Genomic DNA, 18,201 nt, shown 5'->3' on the forward strand with positions numbered 1-18,201 from the left:
ATAAAATCTAGTTATAACAAAAATAGACTATTAAAATTCTTCATCTAACATTGCCTAAATAGAAATTATATGGCCTAGCTTTAAGCCATATGGTTATCTGAGCTACAGAGGTACCAACAAAAAAAAAAAGACCACCTTAGATTTAAACTCAGAAATAGCAGGAGCTAAGTTATAACATTTCAGCATAGTCAGGCTGACTGCGAATGAAGTGCATTTTGTCACTGAGTACTTCTCCATTCCTTTATTTACTTTTTTTCCGTTCTATTTATTGTCCAAGAATTACTAAGATTTTCAGATGCAGATGTTCTAATTTCATGTGTTCTTTCTTTTCCCTTTTCACATAATGTATTGCTATATGCTTTTTTTTAATTGTCATAATCAGAAAGTTTTATTAAAAACAGCTTAGCATAAGTATTCAAATTCTGGTTATTCTTCTCCTTTCTGTAGTTATGATAGTAGGAAAAGATACAGGAGACAGCCTCCAGCTTTTTTAGACAGGAAATTGACAGACATTGTCTACAATGTCTTTTCTCTCTTTTAGCTATTCATCAAAAATCAACGTTCTTAGTAAACTTTAACTGTAAGGAAACTAAAGGCTTTTTGTTTTATTTTGATTCCCATAAAAATAAATTTCAAAATTGTTCAACTTATGCAATTGCATAATATGTGTCGCTTCACAGTCTGTAATTCATCCAGTAAATTCCAAACTGGAAATTTTTCAGGGAAATAGCATAAATCACACTTTACAGTAGAGTAAAAGTAATACATTCAGATCTTGGGCTAGACAAATATAATTTAAAATCATTCTGAAAAGTTATTTACCTCTAGGGTTGCACTTCTAACGTTCAGAGTTTACCACCACATGTGCCATTTCCTTTTACGGGCTTCAAAGACCTCCATCTTTGAAGATGTAGAGGTTAGGCTGGTAAGTCATTCCATTTAAGGTTGTCTACCTCCACTATTCATGTACATTCAATCTACTGGGAAAAATTTCAAAACCACTTCCATTTGTGCCTGCATAATTTTGCAACTAACTTTTAAAGTTAATACTGTAATTTGAAGGCTGAAAAATGCATATATAAAATTACATGTACAACAATGAAGACCACATTCAGCAAATTTAGCAGACTTTAACACAAAGTTCCACATGCTGAGGAACTAAAGCTTAACAAATTAGCTCCAGATATGACCGTATTAGTGGGAGCTGGAGACAGCCCTACAAGGCTAGCTTTTCTTTGACTAAAGAAATGCCCTCGAGAAGACTCACTTCAGCTAATGAAGGCATTATATAAACAGTTAAAAGGCAGTTGTTGGAGGCTGGTAGAAAGTTCATGTATCAGCAGTTAGTAATTATGAAGGTCTCCTATCTCCTTTCCAAATAAATATCCTGTTCCAGTTGTGGCAGGCCTGCTGAATAGAAACTTTCTGGTCACTGAATGTCCAGACACTATTTTGAGTAGCATAGTATATGCAATGTTTTACCTCTGCATCTCTATAGCTCCCTTTGAAGGCCAGCCAAAGGCCAAAGATTCCAATCAATAACCTGATTGGTGCTGGTAAAATCATTTACTCAGAGCAATAATCAATAAAGAGGGTTTACACCAGCTAAGGGGGTCATCAGAAGATAACCTAAATATGACCAACTCACCTACAAAGACGATTAAACTTAGCAAAAACACTTCTTTCTTTCTTTAAAGAAAAGGGAAAAAAAAGAGTTGGCTTCACTTTGTAATTTGGAAATCATACATGGTCATTACCACTATGATTCACATTTAATTAAATGAAATAAAAAGAATCATTTATTTCACCTAAATATGAGGCCAGTGACCAAATATGTTTTTTGCATGTGTTTATTAGTAGAATTTGTTATATGGATTGCTAATATTTATTATTAATAGATACACTAATTAAAGCCATACTAGTCATTTCCATTAGCTTACCCTCAAACTTCTACAGAGCTGTCCGTCTGGTTTTAACCAAAACCAAATGGTAATCCAAGTTCTCAGGCTGGAACAGCTAAGAGGAAGTCATTCAGAGGAGGCAGAAGAAAACAGAAAAGATAAACAGATGATATTCGCTAAATTTGTATAGCGCAGAGGATGTAGATGCTATGGGTTACTCTGGAGACGTGATTCAGGCACCCTGTCAAACTGGAACGAAGTAGTTACAAGTGGTTTATGTCAGCAAAACACTAATATGATCAAGATGGAGTCTGTCCTTTTGCTTTTGCAGAGCTGGATTTGTGTGACTCTGGAGGATTCTCCGAAGAGGTAAAGCAACACATACCACTGCCTGCAACACGCCTGTGGTTAAATTGGAGCATTCATTTTCTCAGATCCAGCTTATTCTCTTGAGTAGGAATACAATTTTTTGCATATGTGTGTAAACAGTATCTATCTAGCAGTGTCTGTTTACTCATCAGAATAGCGCTAGCCCCTTTGCCAATGCCGTGTGTTAACTGAGTTTAGACCATGTTGCTCTCTGCCTGCTTCTCAGCACCCAGTGCCAAAGACCCGGTGTCTCAAAGACCTTCTGCTGTTGTTCTGGATAACAGTTACCTTTCCACAAATATGAAAGATGTATAAAATATTTTTTCAAAGCGAAAAAGAAAAAAAAAAACAGGAGGGGAGGGGTTTGAAAACATTTTTACGTTATGTAACTGTAGCACAGATTTTTCCCGTTTCACAGAAATAGCTCAGCAGTGTATTAAGCTGAACATCTTGAAATGCTCGGTCTTGTGGTCTTTTTTCCTTTCCCCCCCTCCTCTCTGTGCGCTCTCCTCTCCCTGGCGCAGGCAGGCGAGCTCGCTCTCCGTCTCCCTCTCCCTCTCTCTCTCAAAGGCAGGAAATACTTTTCAGGCAATCTGGGCCTGGTTGTTGAGGCCCCTTTCACAAAACATCAGTCTGAATTTAGTAGACAGAAGTCACTGGGAAAAGCTTGACAGGCTCGTGCTTAGCTAAGGCTCCCTCCAGCTGCAGAGGGTGTTTTTGTTCGACTCACACATTGAGCAAAACTTCTTAGAATAGAGCAATGATCTCAGTAGAGAAATCTGAACTTTTATGCTAGCAGGAGCTAACTGGGACTGGGCTCTTTTGTTTGTTTGTTTGCTCCTTCATTTTGTTTTGTTTTGTTTTGTTTTTTTTTCTTTTATTGACCAAAACTTTTAGGGAGATTATGTCTGAACTCCAGGTTCTCTTCATCTAGGTAAGGCTGTCTTGGAATCTTTCTGTACTTTGAGCTATAAAAAAAAAAAAAATAATTAAAGAAAAAAAAAAAAGGAAAGAGAAGAGAAATCAGCAAAGAAACAATCAGTATCCAGCACTGGAGCTTTCTGCGTTCAGGATCTCAGCACTAAAACTGGAGGTAAAAAAACATAATAATCTTTAAAAATGTACACTTATCTGTAGACTGTGCCAATTCTGCTTATCAAAGTGTGCCAGATCTATAACAAAACCTTCTTGTGCATTTTTCTTCATCTTTTAAAAATATGCTTGATATGCTGAACTTTGTTTGTTTGCATTCGTATATAAATACAGCTGCATGGTCTTGCTTGCACATTTTTTAATGGACGTTAAATAGGAAAGCCAGACATGTGAATGATTTCTTTTTTCACCTCATTTGCCAACAGGGAGGGCATTTAGGGCTATGTTTTTTCTCTCCCCCCACCTTCTCTTCCCTCCCCTCCCCTCCCTTCCAGCAGTAATGATGAGGAGTGTTTTAGGTAGATAATTCAGTTATACCTCTGCTGGGATTGGATTCCAGCTTTTTCTCAGTCATAGATGAAGTTTGTGGTATAACTGACAATAATCTTAAATGAGTACACTTTACGTATGAAATCCTAAGGTTTATTTCTTGGCATTAGCTAAATTAGGTTATTTTTAGTAACCTATGATTAGATATGCAGTTTGGGGTGTGCTGTGCGAGCATTTAGAAGAGGGAAAGCAACATTCAGTAAATGTCAGCTGACTGTAATTTTCTGTGAAGTTGTACGAATTTACTTGGTCTTTTTCTTCACCTAGTAAACACTTAACTCTTAAAAATAACAAGAATCTGCTGTTAAGGGGTTTAGAGAAAATTTGGGATATTTAACTGATATGTGAATGGAGCTGCCACTATTTTACGTAGAGTGATAATTTAATTACTAAATCGTTATGGACATCGGAAGCATTTTTCATGGCAATCTATATAGTATCCTTTGTCGTTCTGAAAATCTAAAATGACAGTTGTTTCTTGTAAGTAATATGAGAGACTCTTGCTTACCTGCGTCGTTGAGGCTCCATATAGTTATTGGCCAGACTGGTAACTAAACAGGAGTCATCTGTTCACATACTTCAGGAAGTTTTTAACTGTGTTTTTACTGAATATTTTTTCAAAATAGTTGATGAGTAATTAAATGACTTTGTGGTGTAAAAGAACATGAAGGACCAGTAAATAGTCCAGAATTGGGTCAAATATCTCCTCTGCAATAGATTGAGAATTGTACACTTTACTGCCATTTGGGTGGAAGTTGTTCATGGTGGTCAGAAGTGACTCTGAGCTGTGATGGGCATGAGTCGGAAAGGGACCGGGAACAGCTGGTAGGCAGCAAGTTGTGCCTGGGTACATCCTGGGGTGAATTTTAAAGTTACAACCACTCATTTGCTTATGGAGAGCCTTCTGCAGTTCAGTGCCCTAAGCTGGGAGAGCTGTGGTAGGTCGATGGTGGGATTGAGAAGTTGAGAGGAATCTGAATGGCTGAGTCTCTGCGTCACTCCCATGAAATTTGTGCTGGAACTTTGATGTCTCAAGGGATTTAGTGTTAGTGCCTTTTACTGCACTGTATTCTCATACTTGCTTCTGCAAGTATGCGTGTACGTACTTAGTATTAGCAAGTATTCTAGTTAAACTGAAGAGAAAATACCAAATAATAAAAATAATTATTCCATATCAAGGCATGCTGCCTTCTGCAGCACTGTCTTCTGAGTTTTAAATGATATAATGACCTAGTTTGACCGCATTTGCAGATGAAAATGCTTGACACCTGAGACAGTTGAACTATAGGGTAGACAACAGAATAGAACCCAGAGAGTATTTTCTCATTTAACTTCGAAGTTTTTGATAGACTATAAGAGAATGTAGCACAAATAGCTCCCCGCCTTTTTGATTTAAGACATTTATTTTAAAATCCTGAATACAAATCACTGTTGCTATTCAACTCGTGGTTCTGCTTAGTCTAACTTCTCTGTTATGCTATCCTGTTTTTGTTTTTTAAGATGTTGTTCAAGAAAAAGAATTCACAGAAAGCTTACTGTCTAAAAAATCCCTGAAAAATATTTAATAGATATATAGCAATAATGAACATGGAAAATGAGAAGGATGCAATTTAGCACTCAGCATCTAAAGTTTTTGACCTTGCTCTGTTTCTTCAGAAATGTTAACGTTCTTAATTTGAAACAAGAAAATAGCCCTAGTAGTTATATTGTATTGCTCCTTTGAACAATTAGAACATGAATTAATGTCTGCAGCCTTCAGAAAAATTCATGCAAGTGATTACATTCATGTAATATAAATTATTCAAATAGCTTTCTTTCACCATGATTTTATGTACCAGCAAACTTATTTTCTTTTGAAACTTGTACCTGTTGACCTCCATGTTAAATTCCTTAATCAGAGCATTTGAACAAAATAAGTTTGTCTATTTGGGCCTAATTCATTAAGATCTCTGTAACACAAAGCAAAATATATTCCTTCACGAAAGAAAATGAAAAATGAAGATTGAGTAGGCAATTTTTGAATAGGTAAGGTTTATAGTAATTCTTTTAAATTGCTGAGCTGAAAATAATTTTTTAAATTATTCTTTAGGTGGTGGAATAAGAAAAGAATGCCCAGTTTTACTTTTTCATGTGTCTCAAAAGTTATTTCTTTTTTTTTTTTGTCAGAAACGTGAAGCTGAATTTTATATTATATTTTTCTATTGTTCTTAGCATGTATTTTGTTACTGAAAGGTATCTTCTTTGATATAAACCTTCCCTGAGGAGGGCAGTAGCAGAAAGAGCAAGAAAACTTAGGAACAGTTTTCTCTTTTCTCAGAAAGGAGTTTAGAGTATTCTCCGGGTTCTTTTAGTCATCTGGTTCCATTTCCTATTGTTTATTTGTCTGGAGATGAAATTAAAATATGGTTTTTATGTTGGTGTTCTCTCCCTTTTACAAAGGAAAAAGGAAAAAGACAAAAATGGAGTAACACAAGGGTAAGAGCAATTGAAATAACATATCCAGAAGGGATAGATCTTGATTCCCTTCCTAATAGGAAAGAGCTTCTGGAGGTCTCTGATACAACTCCTCACTCAAAGTAGGGCCAACTACAGCAGGTTGCTCAGAGCCTTGTCCACTTGGGTTTCAAATGTCTCCAAAGATGGTGATCAGTGTGAATACTTAGTAAGGACTTTAAGTTTGGCTGTATACAGAGGTGTATTTCTTATACGTGTGTGTGTGTATATATGTGTACATGTATATATATATAAAAATTACACCCCAAACCAAATTTACATAGAATTTTCATATGGAAATCCTATGTATAGTAGGATTGTGAATATTATTTTTATGGAAATAATTACCTGTATTGAATTTGAATTTGAATATGGTTTTGGGCTACTGACTGCAGCCCATATTTCACCATCGATATTTGTTGATGCTTTTAGAAGGTACTTATTTTCAGAATAATCTGTTGGTAGAGAATTTCAAATCCACTATTACCATAATTGTTTGCTTCTCTTGAATGAGGAAAATCATTTATGTTGAAATTAGAAATGCCTGGAGTTTTATCTCTGGTGTGTTGTACATCAGCCACTGACCACAAATACAGAGGTCTGCCTTAGGCTGTATGTATCTACGTTAAAACCAATGTAAGTCATACAATGTACTCTTTACTTCTAGCCTTCACTTCCCTTTAGGCTCTTCTTTTTCTCACTCTGATTCATGGTATTTCCTACTAGCTATTTTATTATAAGTTGTGTCAAAATCCAGTAGGTTTAGATTATATGCCCTTGAACTTCAGGAAAGTTTGTAAACAACTTCTGTCACCTCTGAATCTCTAGTGGTTCTCCTACCTTCTAGCTCACTCTTTACCAGCTCTAGGCTTTCCACGGTAGGTTGGTCTTATTGGTGAGAGTTTTGTACAGTCTACTGCACTAGATCTCAGCAGCAACAAATACTCTTTAATGCTAGAATAAATGCATGTTCCAATTTGAACATCACTGTACTTGTGGAAAGTTTGCCTCATGATCCAAAATTTCACTTTGGATGATGGGAAGTCATTGTGAGATTAAAAAAGAAAACTTCACTAGAGTGAGAAGTGAGGAAAATCTAGAGTGGTATGGAGGATTGTAGCAAAGTGTTGTTCTGCTAAGAGACCTAAGAGAAAATGGAAGAGGCAAGATGAACCAGTGAGAAATTTGCTTAGCCAAAACAGTTAGGGTTACGTTATTACAGCTGTACAACTGCAACTTACTAAAGAGCATCCAATAACCTGAATTTTGTATTATTACGATCTTTGCTAAGACTGTCGCAAAATATGAACCTGTTTTCTTCTCCTCATTAATCCTCTCCTGCAAGATACAGACATGTAATGAGCAAGGAAGACTTGCTTTGGATTCACTGGGTCAGTCTGGAGTGTTTAACTCTCCACTTCTCAGCAGTCCTGAGAGGCTCAGCGCACCGGATGTTGTACTGTTTGATTCATTATACACTTTTTGTTTGCCGCTATAGGGCAGATAACCCTTTTCATTCTGCTTGAATTCTTTATGTTTGGATAATGCTGTTTAATCAGAGAGAGATGGCAGCTCTCAATAATAATGCACTAACATAAGAAGTTTTTGCTAAAAGAATGGTCTCAAAGGGTTGTACCCTCCACAGCAGAAGCTGGACTTGGAGGGTTCCACATGCAGAGACAAATCTACATTTTAGTTCTGTTAAATACTTATGTGCAGGAGATGTCAGTGTCTTCTTGGCAACTTCCAAACGTTGAGTCACTGTCAGCTTAACTGATATATCAGTAAAGATTTTAAGCAAGCTTTTTGCATGTCATGTGAGCAGCTGCTAAAGGCAATAGACTGAATTAGTTCTCAAATCAAAGGAAGACATTTGCTTGAGCTCAGGAGTCATCTGTTTTATTTTTCCTGTAATCATACTCAGAAACAGTCATTTCCAGGATTGGGCATGTCTTTCCAGGCAGGCTACAGATGCTGAATAGGCGAGTGTCATAAAACTGGGAGACCAGCTGATGAGTTTGGAATTGAGTTATCTCTGGAAAATACTGTGGAAAAGGTCTGTTTACTATGCCTGTAACAGTCATATTCACATTATGGCTATTCTAGAGGCAGAGAGAAAGGGGAAAAAGAGATGAGATACAACCACACTGTACACAAGTCCTTTGAAAGATAAGCTTCCTGAATAATGAAATAAGAATATTATAATGAAAAATGGTCAGTTGCAAGGTTTTGATCTGATGCAGACTTTTTTCCCCCCAATTTCACCAACCTGGGAAATAAATTAAATTTTGGCATTCCGTTCCTTGAAGGAAGTTTACTTAATGGGGTCCTCCAGCGCATTTGCAAAACACTCAGTGTGCGCTACACATTATTTCTCTCTCTGTTTTCAAAGAAAGACCTGGTAGAGCAGCCATTTTGATTAATTTTTGCTTTTCAAATCTTCAGTTACATTCCAGAAATAATTGCTCGGTTTACTTTCAGTACTTTTTTTACAGGTGCATCAAAATGAGGTTCTAAGTTACACTGTTATTGGTTCATTCTCATGAAAAAGCACAGCCATCTCAGTAGTCATTCTCTCTAGACCCTTGATGATCAAGTATTTCTTTATCAATGGGACAAAATAATTTTGAACTCTTTGTGTACAAAATATATGCATAATAATGTCAAAAATACTTTTTAATGCTGTCTCCACCAGGAATGAAATCATGCTTCCTACTAATCAGTAGGCAGATTGTTGACAAAAGTCATTGTCCATAGTGCCTTGGATTTCATAGCTTGTGGCTATAATGAGCACCAGCAATGTTTCTTTAAATGGAAACACTATATCAGAACCTTAAATCTAAAAGGCATTAGGAATATAATCTGGTCAATTTATATTGCTTTCAAAAGGACCTCCTGTAGCTAGAAAATTAAGTTTTTACTAGAGTTGGCTAGAAAATGGAATTTCTTTCATCCTGGAGAAAAAAAAAAACAAAACTAAACAAAACCAAAGAGGTTTGGGAAAAAAAAAATTATTCTAATTCAGGACCAAAAGTAATAGCCATGATTTTCTGGGTTACCATGTCCTATGGGATGGCCTTTTCTCATTTCATGTTTTCTTTTCAAGACATTCCAGTCAAGGAAGTGAGGGAAAGGTGTGAGCAATCTGCCAGCTGTGATATTTTTTCTGTTCTCTGGGAGTGGAGAGTAAAAATTATTTTAGGGGAGGATTGCAAGGGTGATGTAAATTTCCATATAGAAGACCTCCATTTTGGAAAAGGAAAAATAAATTCCATTAGGGAAAGAAAATCTTACACAAAAAGAAGAGACCACAAAAAGAAGAACTTTTACATCTTAGATTAGTTTTCTTCATTCCAAAGAAATAAGCAATTTATATTATGTTGAAATCAAGATGGTATAATATCTTTCAGACTACTGAATTTTTAAGACCAGCGGACTCAGAGATCAGACTCACAGATCATAATTGCTAGATATTATAGCTCTGATTTTCTAAAAAAATCCCATGCTAGAAATGCTTTTTGTCTTAAAACCTCTTCTCTTTCTAGCAGGCAGTTATAAATTCAGTAGCTGTTGTCACTCTGGAACGATGCTGTGGTGAAGGTGGTAGATTATCATAACAGCTAATCAGAATTTAATGCTGATCATTAATATATTAAAATGCCATTAACAAAATTACAGTAAAGTAATACAACTATATTATAAATTCTTTTAAAAAAATAGTATTTATGTGTTTTATTGACTATTCATCAATCACCAATAGTAAAAAAAATATAAGGTTGGGTATTTTAAATTGTCTTTTAAATTGGTATTGATTTGTTAATTAAATTGGGTGTAAATAATATAGATCTTAAGTAAGCCTGGATAACCGTGGATCAGTTTGGATCCTGTCATTTCCCCTTTCTCATCCTTGAGGAAGAGACTCGGTTGATCTGAGGCTCAGTACTGGAAATGAACCAAATACGAATGCAACCAAGCTAAAGCGCCCTGTAATCACATATTGGCTACAAGTAAAAACCCTTCTTTGTATGATAATGAGCACTGGTAAGGCAGCTACTTTTTGAGGAGGAATAGAAAATACAGCAACTCCATGCTGTTCTATGTTTTCTAACAATAAATTAAGGCATATTGACAAAGTTTGGACTCATATCTTAGGAACCAATAATATTTTCACAAAACATGGAAGACTTTGGATGTGTCTGAATGAACAACTTGCCAACTTAAGTTTGTAGTTTGGGGTGTCTAATGTATTGAGATCTTAAAACACTGCTGGACAGTATTGCAATTTTTGTAAAATGTTAAATGTCTTCTAAAGAAAGGATCTTAACAACCTTAGCAGTATTACACATTTTCACTGACAGTAAACTGTAATGAGCATATCTGACATACGTCAGAATCTATAAAAGAGAAAATAAAATAGCTTGCTAAAGGGATAATGAAACTGATTCCCATAGGAAAAAGGAAATCCTTATCAAGTCACAAAAATTACTTCAGGTAGATGGCTTGATTAATATCTTGTGTGGTTTTTCTTCTATGAGAAATCACAAACTTTTTGCAGTGTACAATTTATATTTACTATACATGATAGCTTCTATTTCTTTACATGCATAAGTAAAAAAAAAACAAAGCCACCTTATTTCTGTTTTAATATTTCTACTTTCTATTTCTACTTTGATCCTCTGTGAGTTCCTGTAGTATGAGGCACAATTAGTAAATGCTCTCCTTTTTCACAATACTGTTGATTTTTATATGGCTCTAAATCCTCTCTTTTCCAGGCAGGAAATCTTAGCCTATTTAATTGCTCCTCAGATAGAAGCTATACCATACTTTTCATTCTCTTTATTGGTTTTTTGCTATACCTTTTCCTGCTCCCCTTCTCTTTCTCTCCCCTTAAATGAGCAAAACTGCATACAGTTTTCAGTTTATGGCATAATTAGGACTTAGAAAACATTATTAAGCCACTGTATGATCAGTCTCTTTTTTGCCTGCTGTGCTGCATAATTTCTAACTTGCGCTGGGCTTGAAATTAAGTTCCAGATTACTAGCCACAGTAATTCTTAGTTTTGGGGATTTTTCCTGATTGGTAGCAGACATCATAGAGGCTTTTATTGTGTATTTATAGTTAGAATTATTTTTTAATAACTGCATACCATTATATTTATTGACAGGAAATTTCATATGCAATTTTATCTCCTAGCTCTCCACTGCAATTGGGTCCCTCTGTATCATTAACAAACTTTGTCATTTCACCGCTTTTCTCCTGAATAACCTAAAAAGCATAGGTTTCAATAGCTACCTTTGCAAATTTATTAATAATCTCCCTCTTTAAAAATAATTTTTAAAAATAATATATTTTCACTTTTCTGTTTTCTTTTTTGAAATTTTCATTCTTTGTTAGATTTTCAGCCAATTTACTACACATGGAGATCAGACTTGCAAGTATATAGTTCAGGACCAAGTGGTCCTTATGTGATTTGATTTTAAAACCAACTTTTGGTGCATCCCACCGCTGCTTGCAGCACCGCAAGACTGAGTTTGCAGAGCAATTCCCCCTGTTCCTCCAGCTTTCTCATTGTCCTGACATACCATCCGCAGTATGAAGGCTTACTAAGGAAATGGAGATCTGTGGGCCCCAAAATCCCTCTGATTCTTCTTCCTTTTCATGGTCAGAGAGAAGAAGATTGGAAAAAGAATCTCTTTCTTACCCTAGAAAGGCTGTACTTCCCATACTTGCTCCAAGCCCTGGTCAGGATCCTTGCTGGCTCTTTGCATCTCCACTGTCAAGCAAGGGTTTTACTTTACTTATCTCTGACTCCGGAGGCATTTGCCATTAGTTTGGAAGAACACCTCTCTTGCAGATCCCCAGATTTCAACTCTCTGCCTTGCAGGCAGCATAATTGTCCCCTTTTGTTCCCATGTAGGGTATGTGCTGGTAGGAATGTTTTTATGTTGTTCTTAGTTCACACCTCCATCATAAACACTGACATCAAAGCCATGCTGTCCAATGCAGTGCATCTTTCTGGTGTGTATTGAAGGCACAATGCAATGTAGAATCATAGAATGGTTAGGGTTGGAAGGGACCTTGTCGTAGTTCAGCCCCGATCGGACCAGACTACGCAGTCTCTCTCTCACTCCCCCCACACTCCGAGAGAATAGGGAGAGAAAATATAAGGAAAAACGGCTCAAGGTTTGAAATAAGGACAGGGAGAAATCCTTAAAGTTACCGTCACGGGCAAAACAGACTCGACTTGGGGAAAACTATTCATTTATTACTACAAACAGCAGGATAATGAGACAGAGAACAAGATAACCTCCATCCACCCCTCCCTCTTCCCGAGCTTAACATTATCTCTACTACCTTCCCCTCCCGAGCGGCACAGGGGGGAAGAGGGAATGGGGGTTGTGGTCAGTTCATCACATGTTGTTTCACGGCGCTGCTTCATGGTTGGGGGAAGAACTCCTTGCATTCCTCCCCTGCTCCGTTGTGGGGTCCCACCCCTATGCCACAGTCCTTCGTGGAACTGCTCCAGCGTGGGTCATCTCTTCCACGGGTGCAGTCTCTCCAGAACAGCTGTCCCAGCGGGCCCTCCACGGGCCACAGCCGCCTTCAGGTATCCACCTCCCCCAGTATGGGGTCCTTCACGGGCTCCAAGAGGATCTCTGCTCCTCCGTGGACCTCCATGGGCTGCAGGGGGACAACCTGCTCCACCATGGTCGTCACCACAGGCTGCAGGGGAATCTTGGCCAGGAGCCGCATTACTCCTCCCCCACCTTCTGAACTGACCTTGGCGTCTGCAGCCATTCCTCACAACAGGCTGGTAGATGTCTCTCAGGATCTTTTTTTTTTACATCTTATTCACTTCTCATCTCCTCTCCACTTCTTGCAGCCAGGCCGGACCGAGTCGGGCCCAGTCAGCTGCCTGGCGAGAGGCCAGAGAGTGAGGCCTGCAAGGCCCATGAGGCTCGCGCCTCCCCCTCTCTGCCCCCCGCTCAGCTGCTTCACATCTTCTCTCCTCTCTTTTTTTTTTTTCCGTTTTCCCATTCTTAAATACGTTATCGCAGAGGCATTATCACGAGACATTCTGCTACCAATCAGCTCGGCCTTGGCCAGCAGTGGGTCCGCCCTAGGCCTGGCCAAGTCCCCTGAACAAAGGGGAGCGACTTCTAGCAGTTTCCTACAGAAGCTACCACCTTAGGCCCCCCCCTACTAAACAAAACCACAACAGACCTTCAAAGGTCATCTAGTCCAACCCCTCTGCAAGGAGCAGGGACATCCCTGACTAGATCAGGTTGCTCAGAGCCTCATTCAGCCTGGCCTTGAACGTTTCCAGGGATGGGGCTTCCACCACCTCTCTGGGCAACCTGTTCCAGTGTTCTACAACTCACATTGTAAAAAATTTTTTCCTAATATCCAATCTAAATTTACCTCCCTCTATTTTAAAACCGTTACCCGTCATCCTATCACAACGGGCCCTATTGAACAGCCTCTCCCCATCTTTCTTGTAGGCCCCCTTGAGGCACTGGAATATATATATCATTCCCATAGTAGTGTTTGAGAGTGTTTCATAAGGTTTTTTTTTAATATTTCTTATTATTTTGAAGTATTTTACCAGAAAATGAGGACCGAGAATAATTCCAGAAAAAAAACTTTTTATCATCGTTTATATGGTAGAATGTCACACTCTCATATTGCATAGAAATAGTTCATTAAAAGAAATCTTTAATATATAAATATATATATTCTGTCCATAGCTGTTATTAATTCTATTTCTTTTAGAAAACTTTTGAGATTGACGCTTGTTGTATTGGAGTATCACCAAAAACTTAGCCTATGGCTTTTAGTAATCCTAAACAGTGTAATGTGTCATTCAGTTCTTATCTCCCTAAGACTGTTTTATAAATACATTCAGAAACTCTCCCTATCTGTGTGGCCTTGCATGCACCAGAGTACTAAGTTGCTGAAAAATTTCCATTCGGATAGTTTTAACTAAGTCAAACTGTTAGCAAGATTTGTATTATCTCAGAGGTGAGAGGAACTTCTGTTAGGAGACAAGCTATGATCCTAAATGTTATGTATCCAACATGGCTGCTAGTATGGCTTTCTCAGAATAAAAATCCATCAGCAAATAAAGTGTAAGGAAGGAGAGGGGTTAGGATTCTTCATTTTTGTCATTCACTTCACTTTTAATACTTTTTGTCTTGAAAGGCCTGCAGAATGACGCAGAAGAGAAAAAAAAAATAGGTGAGCAGTGCCTAGGAAGCTGTGCTGTCTCTGTAGTTATATGGATTACATTAATTTGAGTTCTTTAAAAGTCATTTTTAAAGCACAGCCATACAATGTACCTGAGTCAGTCAATTTTAATATAGCTGTTCATATTACTGTAGGCAGGACTTCCTTAGCTTTTCTTGAAAAATGAAAATATCAAGTATGCGTACTTTCACAGAAGCCTCAACTCTTCTGTTGGAGAAAATGGGACTTGGGCTATGGATTTCAGTCAAGTATTAATTACTTATTATGTTTCACTGCTACACAAAGACTGTACTTCTATTTCTTTTCACGTATTCATGGGTGAAAACAGAAAGACATCTCAAATAAAAGGAAAACCATATCAAAAGACACTATTGGGCTATGTTTGTGTTTATCTGTACAAAAATTAGCAACAGCTATGTTACTGACTTGTCTTCACATTTATAAGTGCATCACAGGCATATACATGCAAATCTTACCATTTAAATTTATATGAAAGATTTCAACTGTTTTATGATCTCATTCTGAAGATGTACTTGCCTTACAAGTGCTACATCTTTTCTAATTTTTAGAATAAAGTTATAAATATTTTCAAAATAATTATTAGTTCAACCACTTTTTAATATTTGATCCTACGTGGTTATCTTTTATATATAAAAGAAATTAGGAAAAATGCATCTGGTATTCACTAGACTAATTACCCGACAACAAATAATCCTTATTTCTATTCAAGGACATCGGGGTTTAGAACAGTCCATACCTATGCACTACAAGGGCTGTTTATATATAGACACTGCAGACAAGGTGAGCCTCCACATCAGTAAAATCCAAAGGGTGGTATATATCCAGGAAATAAGAGAAGAAAGGATTGTAAATTCTAAAAAAGGAGATATTTTAAAATAACTAGCTGAGTGAAGACCTAGAGGCTTATGTTTTATCTCAAATTATTTGTAAACAACATTCTGTCTCAGAGCTTGGTATGGAGTTGCTGAAAGAGCTGAATGTAAGCCAGACCAGGAAGACGTGAGATGAGTTTATAGGAAGCAGACCCTGTTCACTCAGACTTCCTTAAACAAAGTTTGCTGACTGGGGTCACAGACCTACAAAGATAAAATCATGATAACAAAATAAATATTTCTGCTTGATCTCCGTTGCTTACGTACGCCTGCTATGTAAAAAATTTACTGAAATAGTCTTTCATCTCCGTGCAAGTTCATAAGCTAACTCTTTGCCCTATTTTCTGCAGAAAAGATTTGCATCCTGTCTAAAGCATTAGCAAAAACTGAATGCCACTGGCAGGATGGTAACAGCTGTACTGCTTAGGCCACCCTCTCTGAAACGCTCATACCGCTGATACTTAGTCAACTCTCCTGGGTTCTTTGCGACCTTTCTATGTATTGCAAGGTGGAGGAGGTCTTGTGTGCTGCAATGAGTTGTCAGTGTGGTGAATTTGGTGGAGCCAGCAGGGATGTCAGACCTGTCCTAGCTTTGGCCAGACAGGGATGCCACCAAGGTGTCCTCCTGCATGACAATGTCTTATTTGTGCCTGCTTCTGCCATAGCCCTTCCATCCATGGTGTGTAGGGCCTGGCTCGTGGGGTGGCTATTGCTGCTGAATGGCTCGATGTTTCTCTCTTTACCTGTTTCTTCCACCCTGGGAAAACCAGGGTGGGCTCCATTCCTGTGTCCTAGGATGCTGAAGGAGGAAGTGAAGGACCGCAGAGCCTTGGTCATATGCCTCTACCTCCCCACTCTTGTAGCTGGGAGGTTTTCTTGTCCTGTCTTGTGCTCCAGAAGGGGAGCGAGGGTCTCTAACTGGGTCTGGGTAGTCACAGATACAGCCATTCAAGTAAGTCTCCTTCCTCCTCTTTCCACTCTCGCTTTAGTTCCAACTCCTAGGTCTTCACGCTGCAGCTTGCGCAGCTTTCACAGGGTGTCAGTCATAGGTATTGGGGCTGTTTTGTTTAAAGATGCTTCTTATAGGCCATCACATTTCCTTGAGGAAGGTAAAAGAGAAGGTAAAATGCATCTTGAAAAATGTGCAGCACAACCTGAATGGAATTTCATTAAGATAAAGAAAGGATGCTTCTCTGTCTGAATTTTGAAAGCCTGCTTGAAACAGTTTAATTTGAGCTTTTCAGAAAAAAAATCACCGGAATCCTCCTTGAAGGAATATGCTAGACAATCTAATTATAGGAGAGCCTACCAGTTCATTTTATATGGCACTTCACTCTGTGCTTTATCTGCTGCAAAGTAACTGTCAGTTCCATGAGACTTGACATAAAACTTCCAAAAATAAGCAAGCATAAAAGCTTGCCCTATTTTTCATTTCCATTATATTTTACAGTGAAAGGAGACAGGCAATAAATTATTACAAAATCCATCTAAAATGACGTCGTATTTTGTAAACACTGTAAAGCATCACAGAGGTTGCTTGAAGGGGATTCTGCTGCAGCGTGATAGCCCACTGCTCACTTCCATTTCCTTTGGTCAAGAATTGCCTACTGAGTCAATATTACCAATATTCCTTAAGTCACACCCAGGATCAAGATTTATTTTTTATCCAGGAGAACTCTTTATCATTGATATTTTGTTTCCAACCTTATTCTTCACAAAATTTAAGAGTACCAAGCAGTACCAAACTTAGTCCTATTGAAAAGCAAAAGCAAAATATGAGCCTGAATTATGGGAGCAGCTGAGTGGACTGTATCACACTGACAGATGCTTTGACCAGTAGACAAAAGCTTTTTCACTCTACAAAACATTTTAACAGACTGCTATAAGTTCATCTGCCTGTCTTAAAAATCTGGGAAAAAAAATCAGATATAAAAGTTTCTAGTTGTGGGATGGTAATGATGGAAAGGGAGAAAGAGTGATGCTTCTTCCCTTGGTGAAGAGTACGAATGACTTGAAAGGGGCGTTTCTCAGAGGACACAAGATGCTGCACGTCAAGAAAAAAAGTGAGCAGCAACAGTAGAAAAGCAGTGATCAAGGCAGGAACCCTTTCTTCTGCGAAGTGGCAGCACACTTTGTTCTCTGGCAGAGAAAGCAGCACAGTTACAAATCTCGTTTGGAGATCTGGAGTGGTGAATCCTCCAAAGCACAGCTTATGTGAGTGCAAAGGAAATAGGTTATCCTGAATACAGAGGCAGAAGAGAGGAAAAAGTTCCTTGTTAGCCCAAAACTGTCAAGCATTTACAGCAGAAAAAGAATTTCTAAGCTGAATTGTGGCAGATAACGCAGACTTAAAGGAATGGAGGGGGAGTGGAAGAAAAGTAAGCTTCCACCAAAATATAGGCTCCTCCACGTGCCATGGGAATAAGGGGATTTCAGGGACTGGTAGCTGAAGCTGCCTGGACAGGGGGTGTATGGAAGGTAAATTTTTCATGCTCAGTGCTAACATAAGCTTATACTATAGAGAACAATGGAAGTGCCCTTGTCATATATTTATTTGTCTTACATTTCAAGCAAGGTATTTGGTATTCTGTTTAATCATTTTTTTTTCTGCAGTCTATGAGGCAGCCAAAACTAGTGATAGTGCAAGTAAAACAGAAGGGTTCCTAAAGTAAAATTTATTTGGTTTTCATCCCCCATGAAATATAACTCTCCACATCCAAAAAATGAAAAACAGTAAAGGATCTGTTCTCCCTTTTCTGCACACGTGTAACTCCATTTAGCAGCAGCAAGATTAACATACATCCATTAACTCTTT

At 37.9% G+C, this 18,201-nt stretch overlaps 1 protein-coding gene across 1 annotated transcript in view; it reads left to right on the forward strand.

Moving 5' to 3' along the window:
* Positions 1 to 3,005: 3,005 nt before the first annotated feature.
* DLC1 (DLC1 Rho GTPase activating protein) overlaps positions 3,006 to 18,201 on the forward strand; it is a 236,805-nt gene continuing 221,609 nt past the window's right edge. The window contains exon 1 of the mRNA XM_086746475.1: positions 3,006 to 3,363. The gene's annotated coding sequence lies outside the window, so the exon portion shown is untranslated. The remainder of the gene's footprint in view (positions 3,364 to 18,201) is intronic.

This window comes from Chlamydotis macqueenii, chromosome 4 (assembly GCF_036417535.1).
Source record: "Chlamydotis macqueenii isolate bChlMac1 chromosome 4, bChlMac1.mat, whole genome shotgun sequence".
NCBI classification, from domain to species: Eukaryota; Metazoa; Chordata; class Aves; order Otidiformes; family Otididae; genus Chlamydotis; species Chlamydotis macqueenii.